Source organism: Melanostigma gelatinosum (assembly GCF_949748355.1).
Source record: "Melanostigma gelatinosum genome assembly, chromosome: 17".
NCBI classification, from domain to species: domain Eukaryota; kingdom Metazoa; phylum Chordata; class Actinopteri; order Perciformes; family Zoarcidae; genus Melanostigma; species Melanostigma gelatinosum.
The window spans coordinates 7,100,673-7,109,888 of record NC_136650.1 but is presented as its reverse complement, the minus strand read 5'-3'; positions in this window follow the sequence as shown (position 1 = coordinate 7,109,888).

The following is a 9,216-nucleotide window of genomic DNA, read 5'->3' as shown; positions in this document are numbered from 1 at the left end:
TACCTGGCCATAAATGCACCCAATCTGAATAATATAATGACATGAAGCTATGTAAGTACAGGGAAGTTTGCATAGAAGCCGTTCAGACCCATTCCAGTTAAAAATTAAACCAGATGTCAACATCACAGTGAGGAAGTGATCCGAATATTTTCCATCATTGTGAAACATTTCCCTACGCATTTATCTTCAGCAGACTGGACTACTGTAACGGTGTGTTTACAGGTCTCTGTAAAAAGTCCGTCAGAAAGCTGCAGGCGATTCAGAACGCTGCAGCTCGAGTCCTCACTAAGACCAGGAGGGTGGATCACATCACTCCAGTTCTGAGGTCTTTGCACTGACTTCCTGTCCAACAAAGAATTGACTTTAAAATGCTGCTGTTGGTTTACAAAGCACTGAATGGTTTAGGGCCAAAATACATCTCTGATCTGCTACTACCTTATGAACCATCCCGACCCCTCAGGTCGTCTGGGACCGGTCTACTTTCTGTTCCCAGAGTCAGAACTAAACATGGAGAAGCAGCGTTCAGTTTTTCTGCTCCACATATCTGGAACAAAGTCCCAGAAAGCTTGTTATTATATTTTAAGAATTCATACTTCCTTATAACAGACCAGAGTCTGAGTGTTTGATTTCTGTAACTTAACTACAGTGTTCTAACTTCGGAAACAAGTGTCATGACGAAGGTGAGCACTTCTTAATTAGTGCACAGTACAAAGATTACATAGAGGCATGCCTCTCACACACACACCTCCCCAACCAACTTCCTTGACCAGGTCATACTGTACGTCATAAATTCACCGCTACCCTTCCTGGAACGAGATTTTTTTGTATAAAAGCAAGAACAAAAAGTTTCATCTCAGTTGTCCAGAAGAAGGAGTAGACCAGGTACCAGTGGAAGAACTGCCACTCGCACTATACAAACACATCAGCCTGCCTCCTGAGCAATAGGACATTTTCAGCAACATTTCTGGTGCAACTCTGCATCCTCTTGACTCTCCACCATGAAGATATTGGCTCTGGGATTTTGCCTACAGGCTCTGCTGGCATTCAGAAAGGTAATTCTTTAAAAGGTTCTTCAAGAAAATATGCCAAAAGACTTTACTATCCCTGTAAAGATTCTTTTTTGCAGTTTGCACATAAGAAGTAACTGGTAAATAATTATTCTTGCATTAAAAACCTTGGCAAAGTCAGTGTGGTTGAGTCATCCATGCAGATTTGTCCCATTGTCCTGAAAAGGTTTGATATGTTTTCCATGTTGGTCAATAGGTCGTGTACAGCCATCAAATGTTTATTATACTGCTCTAATAGAAATAGAAACCTGCTTTATGCAATTGTTGTGCAAGTAGTCAAGAGAAAACAGAGAATCATGATTATTTGAGTACATTACAGGTAAGCATCAGAGTAGAGCTTAATCTCAATTTGCAACATGACAAGAGAGCCAATGCATTCACTGGGATTTTCAGATTAAGACAACATTATAACTGAAAACAAGTAAAAAACGAAGAAGTCTAACACAATGACTTGGCTAAATCTTGTTCATAGATGGATAGATTGTAACTATGGAAAGTATTGTTGGCATTCACTCTAGCTTTTATTCGTAACACTGACCTAAATCATTTTTCAACTCTATTCCCAATAAGTTTCCACTTGGAGCAACGACCACAGCTCCACCCGTTTCTATTAATACATCAACTGCTGCCTCAACCACTAATGCAAGTGCTCCGACCACGGCAACAACCACTCTCCCAACTACGTCTTCAACTGCTGCCTCAACCACTAATGCAGGTCCAACCACGGCAACAACCACTCCCCCAAATACGTCTTCAACTCCTGCCCCAACCACTCATGCAGGTCCGACCACGGCAACAACCACTCCCCCAAATACGTCTTCAACTCCTGCCCCAACCACTCATGCAGGTCCGACCACGGCAACAACCACTCCCCCAAATACGTCTTCAACTCCTGCCCCAACCACTCATGCAGGTCCGACCACGGCAACAACCACTCCCCCAAATACGTCTTCAACTCCTGCCCCAACCACTCATGCAGGTCCGACCACCGCAACAACCACTCCCCCAAATACGTCTTCAACTCCTGCCCCAACCACTCATGCAGGTCCGACCACGGCAACACCCACTCCCCCAAATACGTCTTCAACTCCTGCCCCAATTCAATTCAATTCAATTCAATTTATTTTTGTATAGCCCAAAATCACAAATTACAAATTTGCCTCAGAGGGCTTTACAATATGTACACGTTTGACATCTTCTTGTCCCGGGACCCTCACATCAGAACAGGAAAAACTCCCCAAAAACCCCTTTAACGGGGAGGAAAGAGGAAGAAACCTGTGGGAGAGCAATAGAGGAGGGATCCCTCTCCCAGGATGGACAGGCGTGCAATGATGTCATGTGTAGAACAGGATAGTGAATTACAACACATTCAATGTAATTACAGTACATTCAATGTATGACACAACCACGACAGGAGGCAAGACCTGGTCCAGGTAAACCCGGATACACAGGAACCTGTGAGGCGAGAAAGCACAGAGACTCTGGTGAAGAAGCAGGTCAATAATGTGCATTAATGGTATCGGTAGTATGAAATAGTAATGTGAGTAATAATAAAAGTGATATTAGCAGTTGGAGTCAGCAGGGCCATGGTAGGAGGAAGGACCAGGGTCCAGATGAAACCATGCTCCATGGAAACCTGTGAGGAGAGGAAGCACAAGGACTCCGGGGAAGAGACAAAATGAGTACCGTGCATTAATGGTATCGGTAATAGGATTAATAATCAGTACTGTGCATTAATGGTGTCGGTAATAGGATTAATAATGTTAATCATGAAGATCGTAGTAGATGTCAGCAGGGCCATGGCTGGTTGAAGAACCAGTGTCCAGATAAAACTGCGGTCATCCTGTGAGGCGAGAAAGCACAAATACTCCGGGGAAGAAGTAAAGTTAGTAATGAGCATTAATGGGACATCAATGCATACAGACGGAGGTGAAGAAGAGGAGGAGAGAGGTGCTCAGTGTAGGAAGTCCCCCTGTAGTTTTTGCCTATACCAGTTTGTCCATGGGCCGGTCCAAGGCAAGCCAGAGCCAGCCCTAACTATAAAGCGCTAACTATAAGCACTGTCAAAGAGGAAAGTCTTAAGCCTACTCTTAAATGTGGTGAGTGTGTCTGCCCCCCGGACAGAAACGGGAAGCTGGTTCCACAGAAGAGGAGCTTGATAACTGAAGGCTCTGGCTCCCGTCCTACTTTTTAAGACTCTAGGAACCACAAGTAACCCTGAATCACTGGATCGCAACTCTCTAGTAGGGCAGTATGGTACTATAAGCTCTTTAAGATATGATGGAGCCTGACCAGTTCGGGCTTTGTAGGTCAGTAAAAGGATTTTAAATTCTATTCTAGATTTTACAGGGAGCCAGTGCAGAGAAGCTAATACAGGAGTAATATGATCTCTCCTCTTAGTTCTTGTTAGTACACGAGCTGCAGCATTCTGGATCAGCTGGAGAGATTTAAGAGACTTATTAGAGCAGCCTGAAAATAAGGAATTGCAGTAATCTAATCTAGAGGTAACAAATGCATGAACTAATTTCTCTGCATCGCTTTGAGATAGGATGTGCCTGATTTTTGAAATATTACGTAGGTGAAAAAAGGCAGTCCTAGAAATAAGTTTTATCTGAGAGTTGAAAGACAAATCCTGATCAAAGGTAACTCCAAGATTCTTGACGGTGCTGCTGGATGCCAGCGCAATGCCATCTAGAGAAACTATATCATTAGAGAACTGATTTCGGAGGTGTTCTGGGCCTAGTAGAATAACTTCAGTTTTGTCTGAGTTTAACATCAGGAAGTTGCAGGTCATCCAGGTTTTTATGTCTTTAAGACACGCTTGCAGTTTAGCAAGCTGGTTGGTTTCGTCCGGTTTGATCGATATATATAATTGAGTATCATCTGCATAACAATGAAAGGTTATAGAGTGTTTTCTGATAATATTGCCTAAAGGAAGCATATATAAGGTGAACAAGATTGGTCCAAGCACAGAACCTTGTGGAACTCCATAACTGACGTTGGTCCTCATTGAGGCTTCATCATTTACATAAACAAACTGAGATCGATCCGATAAATAGGATCCAAACCAGTTCAGTGCGGTTCCTTTGATGCCAATATAATGTTCCAGTCTCTGCAACAGGATGTAGTGGTCTATAGTGTCGAACGCAGCACTAAGGTCTAACAGAACAAGAACAGAGACGAGTCCTTTGTCTGATGCGATTAGAAGGTCGTTAGTTATTTTTACCAGAGCTGTCTCTGTGCTATGATGCTTTCTAAATCCTGACTGAAAATCCTCAAATAAACTATTGTTACACAGAAAGTCACATAACTGATTTGCAACTGCTTTCTCAAGGATCTTAGAGAGGAAGGGAAGGTTCGAGATCGGTCTATAGTTGGCCAACACCTCTGGATCCAGAGTGGGCTTCTTAAGAAGAGGTTTAATCACAGCTACTTTGAAGGACTGTGGTACATGACCTGTTACTAAAGACAGGTTGATGATATCTAATAAAGTTGTGCTAATTAATGGTAGCACTTCTTTAAGCAGCCTAGTCGGTATAGGGTCTAAGAGACAGGTGGACGGTTTAGATGTAAAAATTGTTGAAGTCAGTTTGTCAAGGTCGATGGGAGTAAAGCCATCTAAACATATATCAGGGTTTACAGCTGTTTCTAAGGTTACTCTATTTGTGGAAAGATCGGTCGAGGGCAGGAGATTATTAATGTTGTCTCTAATAATCATAATCTTATCATTAAAGAAGTTCATGAAGTCATTGCTACTGAGGTCTATAGGGATACTCGGCACAACAGAGCTGTGACTCTCTGTCAGCCTGGCTACAGTGCTGAAGAGGAACCTGGGGTTGTTCTTATTTTTCTCTATTAACAATGAGTAATAAGCTGATCTGGCATTACGGAGGGCCTTCTTATATGTCTTAAGACTGTCTCGCCAGAGTAACCGAGATTGTTCCAAGTTAGTGGAACGCCATGTTCTTTCAAGTTTTCGCGATGTTTGCTTTAATTTGCGGGTTTCAGGGTTATACCATGGAGCGAATCTCCTTTGTTTTACCAACTTCTTTTTTAAAGGAGCAATAGAGTCTAGTGTCCTTCTCAGTGAGCTTGTAGCACTGTCGACAAGATGATCAATCTGGGTCGGACTAAAGTTAGCACAGGAGTCCTCTGTCACATCGAAGCATGGTATTGAGTTAAATACAGACGGAATTGCTTCTTTAAATTGAGCTACGGCACCATCAGATAAACATCTAGTGTAGTAACTCTTGCTTAACGGTGTAAACTCAGTTAGTAAGAATTCAAAAGTTATTAGATAATGATCCGACAGAAGAGGGTTCTGTGGATAGACTATTAAATCGTCTATGTTAATGCCATAAGTCAGAACCAGGTCGAGAGTATGGTTAAAACAGTGAGTGGGTTTCTGTACATTCTGACAGAAACCAATCGAATCTAATAATGAAATAAATGCAGTACTGAGGCAGTTGTTCTCGACATCCACATGAATATTAAAGTCACCTACAATAATTACTTTGTCTGTTTTAAGGACTAGACTTGATAAAAACTGAAAAAATTCCGATAGAAATTCAGAATACGGACCCGGGGCCCGGTACACTATCACAAATATAACTGGCTGTATTGTTTTCCAGGTTGGGTGTGAAAGACTAAGAACCAAGCTTTCAAATGAGTTATAGTCTAGTTTAGGTTTAGGGTGTAATAATAGGCTGGAGTCAAAGATGGCTGCTACTCCACCTCCTCGGCCAGTGCCTCGAGGAATGTGAGTATTGATATGACTTGGAGGAGTTGATTCATTTAGGCTGACATATTCATCATTACTCAGCCAGGTTTCAGTAAGACAAAATAAGTCAATATGATGATCTGATATCAGCTCATTTACTAGTAGAGCTTTAGATGACAAAGATCTGACATTTAAGAGTCCACATTTAATTATCCTATTTTGTTGTACTGTTGCGGTAATTTTAACTTGGATTAAGTTATTTTGTTTAACTCCTCGATCGTTTATTTTTGATTCAATTAATTTAAGTGGCCGTGGGGCAGACACAGTCTCTATGTGGTGTTGCGTGAGTAACTGCTCTAATGGAAGCTCAGAGGAGTGTGTAAGACTGCAACTCTGCTTCCTGGTCTGATCTCTGAGTTGTCATGCACCAGGTCCATACAGAAACTGGGTCAGATTTGCAGAGATGAGATCTGCTCCATCCAAAGTGGGATGAATGCCGTCCCTCCTAAGCAAACCAGGTTTTCCCCAGAAAGTGTCCCAGTTATCTATGAAGCCCACATTGTTTGCTGGGCACCACCAAGACAGCCAGCGGTGAAACGATGACATGCGGCTAAACATTTCATCATTGGTCAGATTCGGGAGGGGGCCAGAGAAAACTACGGAGTCCGACATGGCTTTTGCGTATGTACACACAGATTCCACATTCACTTTAGTGATCTCAGAGAGCCGTAGCCGACTGTCATTCCCGCCGACGTGAATAACGATCTTACTGTATTTACGGTTATCTTTAGCCAGTACTTTCAGGTAGGACTCAATGTCGCCTGCTCTGGCCCCGGGTATACATGTAACTGTAGCCTCTGGTGTTGCTAGCTTCACGTTTCTCAGAATAGAGCTACCTATGACCAGAACTCTGCTGGGTGCAGAAGACCCGTTTGTAACGCGAGGTGGCTGCTGGTGAGTCGAGTGCCTCGCCCCAGGTTTAAGCCTCCCGGGAGCAGTCACCCGGCCCCCCGGCTGCTCGGGGGCTGCAGGGAGACGGCTAGCGGGAGCCACGTCTGTTTGGGCCGCATCGGCTACGCCCGCAGTCACCAGCGTCTTAGCTTCCATGGTGCGGAGCCGTACTTCTATCTCGCTAAGCCTTGCATCTAACCGTTGAGCTAACGTTACCTCCGTCTGCGCCAACGAGTAGGGTTGAAGGGTAGCGGAAGCCCGGGAGGGAGTATTCTCCGTCAGGACTGCAAAATGGTTGGAGGTGGTTAACGGAAACTCCCCAGTTGGTTTTCTCAGGACGCCGCGGCGTACCACCTCCGTCCAGGATGGTTTCGGAGTGGAGCTATGGGTCGGGTCTATAGCAGGTCCTCTCAGCTCGTGGTCGGACGACCGACTACACTCCCCGTCCGCAGGGCCGGGTAGCCAGGGAATAGTGTCCGCAGTATCCGAGACCAGTTGAGATTGCATAGATGAGATATGCTTTGACTGGGCCGCTGCTACGGATACGAATCCGTCGATCAGCTGTTCTCTTTTCCGGAATTCAGACCTCAGGCGGAGAAAATCGTCCCTCAACTGTGAGTATGCGAGTTTGCAGTCTCCACACAGACCTGGCCAAGTGGCCATGTTGGAAGTTCCTGTTTCCGGTTTTCCCAACCACTCATGCAGGTCCGACCACCGCAACAACCACTCCCCCAAATACATCTTCAACTCCTGCAAGTGATCCTACCACAAATGCTCCAATTACCCCCACCCCCACAGACAATGGCTCAGAAATCAAAGCTTCTCTGCTGTTTTCTGTTGTGCCGTTGTTGCTCTACACGCTCGGCCACTGAGATGCAAAAAACCCCTCTGTCAATATTTCTGCATTTAAATGAGGTTTGAGTTGGACTGAATATATCCAAAGAAAATACTGAAAGATTTAATGAAATCTATGTACAATGCAGCATGTACACCATTTCCAGATTGCTCCTAAATGACTGTGTTTATTAATGAATTTAAGGTTTTTGTTAAATCAGGTTAACAGCCAGAGATGGGCAAAGATACAACAAAATGTATTTTGATACAAAATACAAAATACCCCTCAAATAAATGTATCAAAATAAAATACAAAATACTGGTGCCAGAAAATGTAACAAAATACAATACATGTATTTTGTATTTAAAATATAGGAAATACTTTTTTCTGGATTTTCCGTTTTCTCACAATTTGGTATAGCAGAGCATTCAGGTTTGGGCTATATAATATAATATAATTATATATAATGTACACAAAGCTCTGGTGAACCCCACAAAAAGGAAGAACAGTCACAGACATGTTGTCCACCTGGCCAACTGTATGAAATAATGTATGAAAGAATGTATGAAATAATAAAACTAAGAATACTTTCATAATATGCCTTTTAAATAAAATAAATTGGATATTTAATGTTTTTTTAACAAATGGACATCTACTGTCATAGCCTGGCTAACTGTGAACTATATTGTCTGCCAGTAATTGATATGGCATTATGACATTCACATTGAGAAGATACAGCATAACTTGTAATACAGTGAGATTAGATGGTCAGACGTCTCTTGATAAGGTTATCATGAACATATAAGCTCCCAATCTCCCTCTTCCTATAGCTAGCTACTCGACTGATAACTTGCTAAACACTGGCTATGCACTAGCCTAGACAGCATGCTAGCGTCATTAGCATGTTAGCATAAATCGCTAGCTTGATATTATAACCATCACCATGCACATAGACAGCATGCTAGCGTCATTAGCATGTTAGCATCAATTGCTAGCTTGATATTATAACCATCACCATGTACAATAGGCTATGTAGCCAGACATAAATTATACATCAAGCTAGTTGATATCTGTCACACTCAGATAAAACATTTAACTTGACAGACAATCTGTTGAACTTGAAGATCTGAAGACTGAACTCGTGAACTGCTTTTTGATTGGTGGAGAAAGTATTTTGAGTATTTTAAACACAAAATTACTCCATTTTAAAGTATTTTGTTACAAATTACATTCGATTTTTTGTCGGCCCTATCAAATACAAATTACAAAATACTCAAAGTAATTGAAATACGTATTTCAAATACAAGTAATAGAAATACTGCCCATCTCTGTTAACAGCAACATGTGATGTGATGATCTAAAGTCTATGTGGAATTAGGAATAAGTCATTATTGAGAAAGGGATGTGATGACAGAGGCTCCTGATGTACCATGTGTATGTGTGTCAGAGCTCACCAGAGCAACCTATTCAGTCTAAAGGCTGCAAGCGCTTTATGTGAGACCAAGTCAGTGATGACACAACTGTGATTGCTATACTGTCTGAATGTACAAATATATGAATATATTGACATTGTCAAGAAGAGTTGAGCCCACAGAGCTGCCTCGAAAACATGCATACACGATCAGGGGAAGGTCAGGATATAA